A 13,258-nucleotide genomic window follows, 5' to 3' on the forward strand; every position below is an offset into this window, starting at 1 on the left:
TGAATAAATGAATAACCCTCTTATGTCTTCTTGTACAAATTTTCAAATTATATGCATTTTGTATACAAACTTCATTGTTGATTAATTGAGTATCCCGTGTAGAGGATGCTTAGGCCTACTTGAAGACGTTATTATTATTCATGTAAGGAAGGGTTATTATAATTCATGTGGGGAAGAATATTGAAATATACATGTAGAGATCTGATCTGAAAGAATGTAATATGAATGTAATGAACCGTCAAAATTTAAAAATCTTAGTTTTTGAGTGAAAATGGACTAAATTTTAGTAAAGTGAAATCATAACCCTATTTTGGACTTTTAAAATGTTACCTTAATTTGGGAGAGAAATAGTACAAGGAGTATCCTTAGTTTTTCTCTCCTAATCAGTGTTTCTTTTTAAAAAATAGAGATAAATAAATAAATAAATAAATAAATTTATCGCTTTGTTATAGTTCAGACACGGTGTTACTTGTAAATATTTGAAAAACACTTACTTTTCTTGGAGTATTGAGTATTGAGTATTACCTCAATACATCAAGGAAAGTGAGTGTTTTTTTTCTATATTTACAAGTAACACAGAGTCTGAACTTTAACAAAGTGATTATATATTAAAGTGTTTCGTCATGGAAAACTACATCAATGAATTCATCAAATCAAATAAACACTTCCAGATCACCAACCCGTCTCTTACTTCACTCTCTCATGCGCTCTCTCTCTCTCTCTCACTCTCTTTCTCTCTCACACACTCTCTCACTCATTTCTCTCTCACTTCTTCGCACCTTGGAACGTTTTCTTCCGATCAGTCTTCGAACTTCAATTTCCCTTCTCCAACGCTCAACTAAGATTGATCGCTCTCACCAACTGACTTAGTGGTGTAACGTAGCGAAAAGAAGATAGAGGGGAAAAAGAGAGTGAGAGAGAACAGGTGGGTGTAAGGAAGAAGAAGAAATAGTAGAGAAAGAAAGGCGAATGGAAGGAGTTCGATAGATTTATAATTATTATTTAACAAAAATCCCAAATAAATGCTGCAAATCACCCCGAAGACCTCTGCTACTGCAGACATTGACAACAGGGTTAACAGCTAGATGGAAATATCGAAGCTAGCTTTGATAGATTTGCCAGATTTCTAATTATCTTTTGCATGGAATTAGATTAACGTAACCTATGAGATTTGACATAAACATTTTTGAGTGAGATCAGATTTGATTTGGTCCAATATAATGTCAACAGTGACTGCTGAACTATTTTCTTTTGCAGAAAATATATTTTCAAAAACGCTAAAATATTCCAAAAGTTGTAAGTTGTGTGAGCTGTTTATTGCGTTATAAGTTGTTGGCATAACATTCAAACTTAACACAAAGTATTGAAGCATTTCTTCATTAACAGCTGTGACGAAATAATTTGAAAGGGTACTCAGATTTATATTTTAAATATCGGGGCACCGAGCTTCGCTCGTTTCTTATTTATTGATAAACAGAACTCATTCCTTCAACATGATTTGGGAAAGAGCCCAAAACTGTTTCTTCCCCGATTTTTGATTCATACACTATAAATATTCCGAAAAGTGGGTTATGTTCCATACACTTCAATTCAGGTAAAATTTTCAGTCCAAATATTTGAGAACATGAAAGTTCTAATTTAGATTGTTACATATCGAATTGAATAACAAAATTATACTCACTAATCACTGTGAATTAATGATTAATTTTGAATATTATGATACTAGCAGGGCACCCGTGCTTCGCTTCGGAAACTGGAAGATAAGATTATTTTTGTGAACCATTTATAATCTAAGTTCCACCAACATTGTTTTTGAGATTAGGCCACAGCTTGGCATGAAAACTGAGTCGAATCATTCGATTAATCATTGATGTGTTGGGAGTGCTCTGTAGAATAGTAGTCCAATTGCAGCGAATTCTGTAGAATATTGGGAAAAGGAAACAGCTATTTGGCCGTTTTCATAAATGACCCATTTCTTCTGCCCAAGTTAAATTTTGGCCGAATTTCATCATTCTTCGCAAACAGATTCCACAACGGACACTTCAGAAGTTTTGAAAATACCCTTCATATATCTTACTGAATTATTACAATTTCATCGAGATTGTTTAAGCAGTTATCGCGATCGGATATACAAACAAAATTAAATTAGTCTTGATAGAATAGGATCACTTGATAGAAGCAGCTCCCGTCATAAAAGTTTGTTTTTTGAAAAATGAAAACAATCTCCCAGAAATAGCTCTGATTGAAGCAGCAGTGCCCAATCAATTTGTTCTCGATAAATGCATTTTGATTCGTTCTTCAACTTGGTGCCAACCTAATGAAGTCATCTCAACTTGATGCCAACCTGTCGAAATTATCAATTTAGTTGCCAGTTAAGAACTTTCTCGAAGAGGTACTCTCTCTAGATTATAGATCTATAATAACATATGATATGGACATTTCTATTATAATAAGGAGATTGGGAGAAGAAGAATATACATGCTAAAAGACGAACTTAAAACCCTTAAAAACCACCCTTAGAGTTGAAATATCGCCAAAAAATTTCTTAGTGAGCACCTAGGACGTTTAAGGAATCTATATTCCAAGTTTTGTTGCAATCCATCCAGTAGTTTTCCAGAAATCGTGATCAGTGAGTCAGTGAGATAAGAATTTTATAAGTATAGATTAATGAAGTCTTAACACTAATTCTGAAAAATCTGGAAGGAAAATTGAAATTTGGGCTTCCAGGTGCACGAGATTAATATTTTTAGAATCTATGTTCAGAATTTGGAGATCTAAATCATTCTCGTTTTTCCGGTATGCAATCCACAAGTTGACATGTTTTGATACGAACAAACGAACAAATGAACACAAGAACACACGAACAACCACAACCTTACTCTCTCTTATTATGTAAATATACCATCTCATGTCAACATATATCAGATTATTTTGATAGAGTCAATTAAAATTTCTAGATTTCTCGCTAAACACGGTAAGCTAATTAATTACACAGCTGATCTCCACACAGGCACACGCATCTTCTGTTATCGACAGACGACGAAATTTTATCATCTGTTTTTCCAATGATGAATTATTCTTTTCATTTCCTTCAGCGAGTTTCCCAGGGATGAGACCCAGTGCAATCGAATTTTGATATCATAAACATACTATATTCCTAATTTCATGAAAATCGTTGGAGCCGTTTTCGAGATCCGTTGAACATAATCATATAACCAGATATAAAAATATAAACAGATATACAGAGTTAGCTCGCTCAATATAGAAGGATTGATATTAGAAATAGCCCTAAAGGAAAAACATATGAGTTTTTGTATAGAATAACCTATTTCCATACCTATAACCTATTAGGTATAAGGAAGAGGTTAGGGAGGCTGAGTTTTTAATTCTAAATAGCAATCTGTTGATATTAAAGGAAGTAATGGAAAGAGGTAGTGAAGAAGAAATAATTATAAAGATGAAAATGCAGATGAGGAGCTGGTAAAAATGGTGAAAGACAAGGAAAAGGAGCAGATGGAGGAGAAGAAGGAGAAGAAGGAGAAGAAAGAGAAGAAGGAGAAGAAGAAGAAGAAGGAGAAGAAGGAGAAGAAGGGAAAGAAGAAGATGAAGGAGAAGAAGGAAAAGAAGGAGAAGAAGGAGAAAAAGGAGAAGAAGGAGAAGAAGGGGGAGAAGGAGAAGAAGGAGAAGAAGGAGAAAAAGGAGAAGATGTGAAGAAGGAGAAGAAGGAGAAGAAGGAGAAGAAGGAGAAGAAGAAGAAGAAGGAGGGAGAGGAGATGTACGAGGCGGAGTGTGATTGAGAGGAGGAGGAGTGAGAGGAGGAGGAGGAAAAGGAGGTGAAGGAGGAGGAAGAGGTGGTGAAGGTGGAAGAGGTGGTGGTGGTGGAAGAGGTGGTGGAGGAGGAGGTGGTAAAGCAAGAGAAGGAGGAGTACAGGGAGAAGCGTAAGAAACATGAGTAAGAGAAGTAGAAGTAAGAAGAGGGAGGAGTAGAAGAATCAAGGAGAAAGAACGTGACGAGAAGTAGAACACGTTCCACTCCATTCACTCCTTTATTGGCTGGAACCTCGCCGCTGAAAGACACGACTCAACAAATAGGAATTAAGAAGAAAGATGGCAGCAATTAAGCGCTGTACGGTATCGAATAGTTGGAAAACCGATCAAAATCACGAACTGCAAGTGGTTTGGGAAGAGAAGATCCTGAGATCTATCAGGTGTTACTAGGTGGGCTTAAGCTATGGCATTCAAGAATGAAAATGTTGATGGAATAAACCTTTTTTTCTTGGGAAGATTCTCGTAGATTGCAGCTATGATGATGATTGGAAATATCCTAGTCATTGTGTAATTCTTTCTTTCACTGATATGAAAAAATGTCCTATATTTTGTCATCAAAATAGTGTTTTACCGTAGATTACATCATGTTTTTCTATTACATCATCTTCTAAAATCATTCTCTTGTTTGAAAATAATAATGATGTTTTATTGGCAGAAATAGAAAATAACAACATCTTAGAGATACATAATAAAAGCGAAACAAATTCTACAACATGGAAAAATACTATTACGAAATAAAATGCAATGTCAATTGAGTATTTGCAACTCGAGGTACTCAACCAGTTTGAGATGGTGATATAAAATTGATTACAAAACTAGCGCTAAAATGGCGTTACTGAGGCCGACCGTTGCATAATAATTATGAAGTGACACATATTACATAACAGTATCGATGATCTATCAATTTTAGCTCCGAAGTATATTATGATATACAAGTCTTTAAAGGCTACATGGGAATTCTAAAAACGGTATCTATATTCTCAAATTCCATTACAGAATTAATCTCTCAAAAACCTTGATCTTATCTTATTATTTATCAATAGAATAATAAGATCTTAAAATGGGAAAGAATCACTAACATCATTACTATATCATAACTACTGATTACTACCTTAGTAATCATTTCAGGAATAAACCACTTGATCATTTCAGGAATGAGTGATCCGTGGTCTAGTGGATAGAGTGCTTGTGTAGCAGCATAGAGATCCCGGGTTCGAACCCCTCTCATTACCAAAAGTTTTTTAAGCAGATCACTCCCGTGTTATCGGATGGGCACGTTAAACTGTCGGTCCCGGCTGAAGTATGACAGTCGTAAGGCCCATTGACGGCTTAAATTATATATTCAGGCGGTGGAACATTCCCGAAAGGGAACTCCCCACCAACAAAAGCCATACGAATTTATTTATTATACTACCTTAGTCAACCGCATAAAAATAGTCCGATGGAAATTGGAACAGATAAGTACAAAGTTGTCAAATAAGAGTATTAACGTTGTCCAATTATGATCATATAATATTTTTATAATAATATTGAGATAAATTTGTTTCACATCATTATTCTGTCGAATTGGCAATGTCTGTGGGTGCAAGAGGGTGAGGAGAGACTCATCTGTTCCAATTTCCATCGGACAATTTTCATGCGGTTGACGATGGTAGTAGTTATCAGTAGTTATGATATAGTAATGATGTTAGTGATTATTTCTTATATTAAGATCCTATTATTCTATCATTTTCAAACAAGAGAATGATTTTAAAAGGAGATGTAAAGGAGAAACATAATTTATTCATTGGTAAAACACTATTCTGATGATAAAACCCAGGAAATAGTATCTTACGTCACAAGGACGGGAAGGGGCCTTTGCAGGCGAGAATGATGTTTCTATAGTGCGATCCACGTTATAATGACAGTATTTGATCAACTTTGGTTTTGCTATCCTAGTTTATCATTCGACAAAGCCGGTGGTACTATCCTTTTCAAGGTCCACAACGATGCCAATTATGTTTTTGACAGTGTAGAAATATAATTAATTGATGCAGAGAATCGGTATCGCTATTCTTCTATCTTTATCCACTGCCATTATAACGTGGACCTCACTATAGTCGAGGCGTTAGCTGAGACTAGAATTTTATTCGAGCCCTGCAAAAGACATTCACGTCCAAGTAACTCACACTATTTTTGTCATAATAATCTAGAATAATAAGATAATGGCCGCTCTAGTCCTACTCTATGGTAGTGAATCATGGGTTACTACAAAGCCACTTGAAAGTAGAGTGCAGGCAGCCGAGATGAGATTTCTCCGAAGAACCAAGGGATGTGACAGAAGAGATCATTTCAGAAATGAAGATATTAGGAAAGAATTGAAAATCTGCAGCATGAATGAAAGAGTTACGGAGAATTGGCATCAATGTTCAAAGAATGTCAGCTGAAAGAATACCATTAAAAGTCTATAATTATTAGCCAGTAGGCAAAAGAGATGTTGGCAGACCACGCAAGCGTTGGCAATAATAGGATTTTTTATGTTTATTTGGATAATTGGCTAGATGTGAGTCGGAACAGGTTGAAGCCTAATCCTTGTTTGTAAGAAGAAGATAATCTAGAAAAGAATAATAGAGAAACAGAAAACATTACCTGCTCGTGCTGACATTACTACATGCATTCTATAAACATAACCTGGTTTTCAAGTTTCAGATCAAGAATTTCTTGATTGTAGTTGACAAAACTCTCACCCGGAGCACTAAAAGGTGGTTTTTGTACCTGTTCTGCTGTTCCAATTTCGGAACTAGGGAACATACTCGACTGTATAGAAAACATACAGAATACTATACTATAATAAGAATCATATGTTCATTTGTTCCACAGTCAGCTGTTTACCGGCTTGATTTCATGGATGTAAATGACTATGACAAAAAAAACACTATTTTGATGACAAAACTCAGGAGAAATTATATTTATGTCAGTGGAAAAAAGAAAAATTGAGAATGTGATAATGTAAGAGTTCAATAAATTGAGGGTTTTCATAAATATCAAGAAGAGTATTTCAAATATGGATATAAAAGGTGTTGATAATATGGAAGGGGAAGAAGATGATTCTAGGATGTGAAGAAAATCCCGTCAAAGAGAAATTGGGCAGATGATGATTTTATAGAGGAACGGAAATATCGACTATGGGAAGGAGAAATGCTTTGATTCTAGAGAAGAAGGAGATGATGTGTATGATGATGATTTCGATGATGATGGTGATAGAAAGAGACTGAATCAGAGAAAGAGAGATTGAGAAAAAAGGTGAGAGAGGATAGAATGGCGCTTGTCTTTTGCGAGCGTTTATCGTCGAGAAAACGTGGGAAATTCGGTCGGCGGAAACAAGGCGAACAGTAATGAGTTTTCTCAAAGAAAACTTCGCACAAGAAAGGTGACAAAAAGTTTGAGGAAAAATTATGAGGAGGCTGTTGAGTTTTGGGGGTGGTAGGAGGGGAAAGGGGATCAAAGAGTAAGGTAGAAGAATGTTTAAAGGAGGGGAAGAGATGTGGAAAAAATGGGGGCTTATCAAGGAGGAGGGGGTGATAAGGATGAGTAGGAGGAGGTTGAGGGGGATGAGGAGGAGGAGAATGGGGTAGGTGATTTAGTAACAGAAATGGAAGATTCAGAATTGAATAAATGAGAGGAGATAAGAAGAAGCGAGAGGTGAAGAAGATGAAGATAGAGAAGATGGAGAAGGTAAAGGATAGGGTGAGAGGGAAAAGCAAGAGGAGAAAATGGAGGAGTAGAGAAGGAAGTTGCGTTGATGAAAATTATGGTGAGGATAAGAGGAGGTAGAAAAAGGGGAGAAGTATGAAGTGAATAGGAGAAAGAGTGAAGGAAGGGTGGAGAAATAGGAGAAGGAGGAGGAGCAAGAAGAGCAGTACAAGGAGGAGAAGAAGTAAAATAAGAAGAAGAAGAAGAAGAAGAAGACGAAGAAGAAGAAGAGAAAGAAGAAGATTGATTGATTGATTCTTATTATGACGTGCTAGGTCTCGACAGAGACCCGTTGCACTAAACAACAGTACAATACAAAACAAGTAAACAAGATACAACAGTATTCAAATAAACAAGAATAATTATAAGTATTACAAATGAAAACAGTTGACTGTTGGAAGCTAAAACAGAATTGAATTAGATAATATAATTAAGATAATTATAAGTAGATAATAAAGATAATGTTATGAAAAAGAGAGAATAGAGAATGAAATAAGGAGAAGAGTTAAGAGAGATGAGAAAGTAGAAGAAGGAGAGAAATTGAAGAAATGATATGGATTTGAATCAATTCAATTCTTGTGTACACCTGCTTCTGAGCCAATTCAATAAATATGATTTATAAATGTTATTGAATTAATGAAAATTCATGAATACATTATATAGAATTTTTTGATTTCTCAAGCAGACAGATATAGATGGAATAAAAAGATATAAAATAATAATAATACTAATGAAAAAAAAATTAATGATAACTGAGAATAACAAAAACATATTCTCAAACTGAAATTCATGTTAACGGTCTTTGTACGTTCCAATTTACAATCAAATTTTTGAAGAGGAAGAAGAAAAGAAGAAGAAGAAGAAGAAGAAGAAGAAGAAAAAGAAGAAGAAGAAAAAGAAGAAGAAGGAGGAGTAGGATGATCAGGAGGAGGAGGAGCAGGAGAATGATGAGCAGTGGAAAGTGGTGAAGGAGGAGGAGTAGAAGAAAAAGAAGAAGATGAAGAAGGGGGTAGAGGATGAGGCGTTTTTAAAACTTCAAAAAAATAATAGAAATGAGAAGGAGGAAGGAATGGGGTAGATTACCAGCAGGATGATGAGGAAAAGAATGAAGATCAATGAGAAGAAGAAATGGAAGAAGGAAAAGAAGGTAAAATGTAGAAATATATTGCATGATTTGAGCAAAAAAGAGAAAAGAAGCTGGTAATTTTCACAGAAATTTTTGTAATGAATTAGGAATGCTATGATTGTTGATAGAAAACATTAATAATATTCAGAAGAATAATTCAACTAATTTAAAACAATAAACATTTAAGTATTATGATAAGAAAGGAATTTAAAACAAAATTAATGTTGTGGTTTGAAGGTCTCCAATTAGTGGAAATCTTCTATTCAAACATAATTTCAAGATCATTGAAGAGGAAAAGAGAATTTAACGATCGAGAAGAATGAGATAATGAATAAGAATGATAAGTAATAGAGTGAAAACTGCGTCAGTGGTAAAAGAAAAGGTCCTGAACCGAGTCAAAGTGGCTGAATCAATACTCTTGTCCTCTTCCAATGTCACTTTTCCAAAGAGATTTTTCTCTTTTCCTTCTTCTTCTTCTTCTTCTTCTTTTTCTTTTTCTCCTTCTTCTTCTCCTTCTTCTTTTTCTTATTCTTCTTCTTCTTCTCCACCCCCTCTTCCTCCTCTTCCTTCTCCTCCTCCTGCTTCTTCTCCTCCTGCTTCTCCTTCACCCTCACCTTCTTCTTCTTTGCACCTTTTGTCGGCTCTCTGAGATATATTGGAAGGTCAAAGAAAATATTTTTCTTTATCACATCAAGACAGAGTAGATATTCGTCTTCTCTCACAGCATTCGCTTTCTGGCCTGTCCTCATTTTCTCATCCCTTTGTGAAAAATATGATTCTGCTTTCAAAAAATGGTTCGTTTCCAGGCTCTGATCATACCCAGACTAGGAACCAACTCTACAGTATTACGGGAGAGTTACTACTTAAAATGAAATGAAAAAAATCTCTATTAGGCGGAGTTAGGACTGTTAAGTCCTGTCCAGCACTCGACCTCAAACAACTACTTCCGTGATGGCATAAAATAAGGAAATTTATTTTCGCCACACTGCACAGAGAGCAGCTGTTTACCAGCCCCTATTTAGATCTGAAAGACCTTGTTTGCAGACGACTCTCATCTGACATAGAAACAGGTTCCGGCCTAGGCCGGAAAGAGTACTCTTTCCAGCTGCTAACATGGAAGTCCGTAGTTAATAAGTCATCCGCTAGATCGGGCGAGTGTCAACTTTCTTCATCTGAAGTCTCCATTATTTCAGTTCGAGTTTCGAATCAAACTAATTCAGCATTCGCTTCGCTTTGATTAGCGCATTCCAAATTTTCAAAAATGACGACGCCCTTGATATTCCAAGTGAGATTTTAAAAGAATCTGAAATCCCAACTGCAAATCTTCTACCACTAAAATCAAGAGATAGGTACAATAACGAGTATTCTTCATTTTGTATTCTTTATTTATTTCGTCAGCAATAGGTACCTGTAGTGTGGCAAAAAATAGCGTTCGCACCATGGGCAAAAATGTTTTTCTGGCTCTCAATCTTTTCTAGTCCTCGGCCTACGGCCTCGGACTTGAAATCCGATTTCGAGCTGGAAAAATCCCATTTTCTGCTCTAGGTGCGAAATATACTATTTCTTCAATATTTTCATTCTAATAAATATTATTCCTATTATCTCTGGTAATAGCAATCCTTTTTATACGCACCAATTCAGTTGGATTGAGCAAACATTGAAGATGAAGGCACACTACAGCAGACATAGGTATGCTGACATACGGAGGAAAATTTCCTGTAAAACTCAGATGCTCAAATGTTACAACATTCGACCATATTATAGGATCCTTCAAATCCGTGTGTCTGTATACATCTTCTCACGTCTGCATGCAGACATTTGCATTTTCCGCAATTTGCGTTGTGTTCATCTAAAAGCTGTAGGGTGACATATTGATGATTGGATTCTAAAACAATTCTAGCTAAGTACATTTCATTTTTTTCAAAACACAATTATTATTAAAATCCAAACTGAACAAATCAGAAACTGATTCAACGACTTTGGTTCTATCGGCTAAGAATGAGAATATCCTAAAGGATCGTTCATAAATATGGCTGACGAATTCAAAAATTTTAAAATACCAGTATTTTATTCATTGTACATCGATAATTTATTACTAGTGAGAATGATTTCCTAACGAATCGACTCTCAACAAAAATAGTCGAATTTGACTTGCATACAGAGGTAACTGAGAGAGATTAGATTGGAAATATTCTTTTCCTCCACCTACCGTCTAAACTACTTACTTTACTCCCTGAAACCTAATACTAAAGTGTCACTTTTTCGCTCTCGGTAGTAAAAAACAGAAAAACTCCCTAGGGAGTAAAAGTGACTCCATTTAAATAACATGGGGAGCATCTCTATTTTGAAACTTACATTGTAATAGGTTAGAAGGTCTGAGCTCAGATGAGAAAGCATAATAGAGGTGTCTGTCATTGAGTCAACTGAATTCAATACCAAAACCAGAATTTGATTAACTCATGAAATATATGTTTGTATGATAATTATTATATTCTTAATATTAGTAGACGATAACAATTTATACAATTTTTAAAATATTTTATTCTATTCGAAATACCAGCCAACAAAGATTTTTGATCTGCAATTCAAATCTGAACCGCGTGATCTGGAGTCAGCCATTTTTGGTAGCTGCTCAGCTGATATAATTGTTTCAACTTTTGCTGATAGATAGCGCAATCAGCAGTGCCAATCAGACGACCGGTTTTTAGGTTTTAGATTTAGGTTATGTTGTTAGGAATGATTGTCACCAATACGTAAGTTACTAGAATGATTTTATTTGCAGTTTCTATAAAAAAATGTAGATGGAGGAAAAATGTTGTATACATCACGAGCGAAAAATACTTTTTCTCCCTCAGGAAAATTGCTGCCCTCGGCTTCGCCTCCGGCTTCAAACTTTTTCCCACAGGGAGAAAAAGTCGTACTTTTCACTCTAGATATACAAATAACTATTAATGTGAGCCTATGTTATAATATATACTGGCTTTTACACTAATTTACATTGAATCACAGTATTGATCAATACAGTGAATTTGACATTGTACAGAAAATTGAACAATGAGAATAAAGGTTGAATGCAATTGAAATAACGATGATAAATAATAATGTGATCTAACTCATGAATCCGCGGTGTTTCAACAAATAATTGTCGATTCTCTCAAAAGGATGGAGAATAATATCCTTCACATGACCGGGAAAGAGAGAGATAGATTAGATTAGATTAGATCTCTTCATTTATGTATGTAACAATATTTACTGGCTTATACACTAATTTACATTAAATGACGATAATGCTAATTATTCAAAGAATTTCACAAAGTATATACTGTGATGTACCAATGATTGTACAGCCCTCAAACTACACAATAGATTTATTCATAGGCCATTATGAGAACGAAATAAATTCTATCACCAAAAACATTCCAATCTTATCTGAGGTAGATAGACGACTGTTACCTAACCTACAAAGTATGCAATAAATAAATCAGTGATTATATACCTTTCAAAAATCTGTCACAGAAAAAACCGTATATGTTTGTATGTTTATGGATTGGATCAGTAAAATTATATTTGAAGGTTAGTTTTGAAACAAAAACATAACCCCAAAACAGACAAAAGCTAACTTGTTAACAAGTAGCGAATTGAGAAGGCAGTTCGACTAATAATCGATCATAAAAATCATATAATATTAACATTTTCATTTTTATAGTTTAATTTCCATGCCGAATAGGCCTAAATATTTATTTAATGAACTATCATAAAAATATACTTGTTAAAAATATGTAGACAAATTGGCTTAGCCAATATATGACGATTGAGGGTCGATATTCTAGCATATAAAAAAACCATATAAACAAAAAAAAGGAAGAAGTATTTATTTATTATTGTGTTCGTTATTGTTATAAGCATATATATTCTTATATTATGTCTACTTTATGATATAAAAGCATGTCTATGTTCTATAATCATTAGCTATCCATCGAAGCCAATTTTAAATGCATATCATCATAGACGAATTCTATTATTTATTTGTGTATTATTATAATTATATAAACTAAATGATAATTTGGAACAACTTAAAATCAGGAATTTCGCCCTATTTAAAAGCTTTAAAGTTGGACACAGTGACACCACCCATTCAGCGTATTGGTTACGTCACGGAATCGGACCAATCCCGAATTAATATGTAAATTTGGCGAGATAAAATTTGGAGAAGAAACCCAAGTGGAAATTAGAAGAAGGAGACTCGAGGCCATTTTGCAAGGATCATCGGTAGGATGCAGACCTAGTCCACGTACTTAATTGTTCAAAAGCTTTAATTTCTGTTTAATGTAATTCAATCTTCGTCTTTCTGTTTTAAAAAAGTTGTTCCAAAGTTCCTATAATAATTGTGATACTAAGATTTTAAATTTTATTTAAATAAACCCCGAAATTATATTAGTGAAGTCTGTTCAACATTTTTCGCCACGTGGAAGGATCCAGCCGGAACGATATATTCTACGGCCGAATATATTTCGAAAACCAAAAAACGGAAACAAAAGTCTACGTAAGTTATTCGAATATATAGAAGGGGAT

General features: G+C 34.7%; 1 protein-coding gene across 1 annotated transcript in view; it reads right to left on the reverse strand.

Annotated features, from left to right (window-relative positions):
- Positions 1-13,258, reverse strand: part of LOC111058443 (neuroligin-4, Y-linked-like) — an 850,919-nt gene that overhangs the window by 137,104 nt on the left and 700,557 nt on the right.

The sequence above is a fragment of the Nilaparvata lugens genome, chromosome 13 (genome assembly GCF_014356525.2).
Source record: "Nilaparvata lugens isolate BPH chromosome 13, ASM1435652v1, whole genome shotgun sequence".
NCBI lineage: Eukaryota > Metazoa > Arthropoda > Insecta > Hemiptera > Delphacidae > Nilaparvata > Nilaparvata lugens.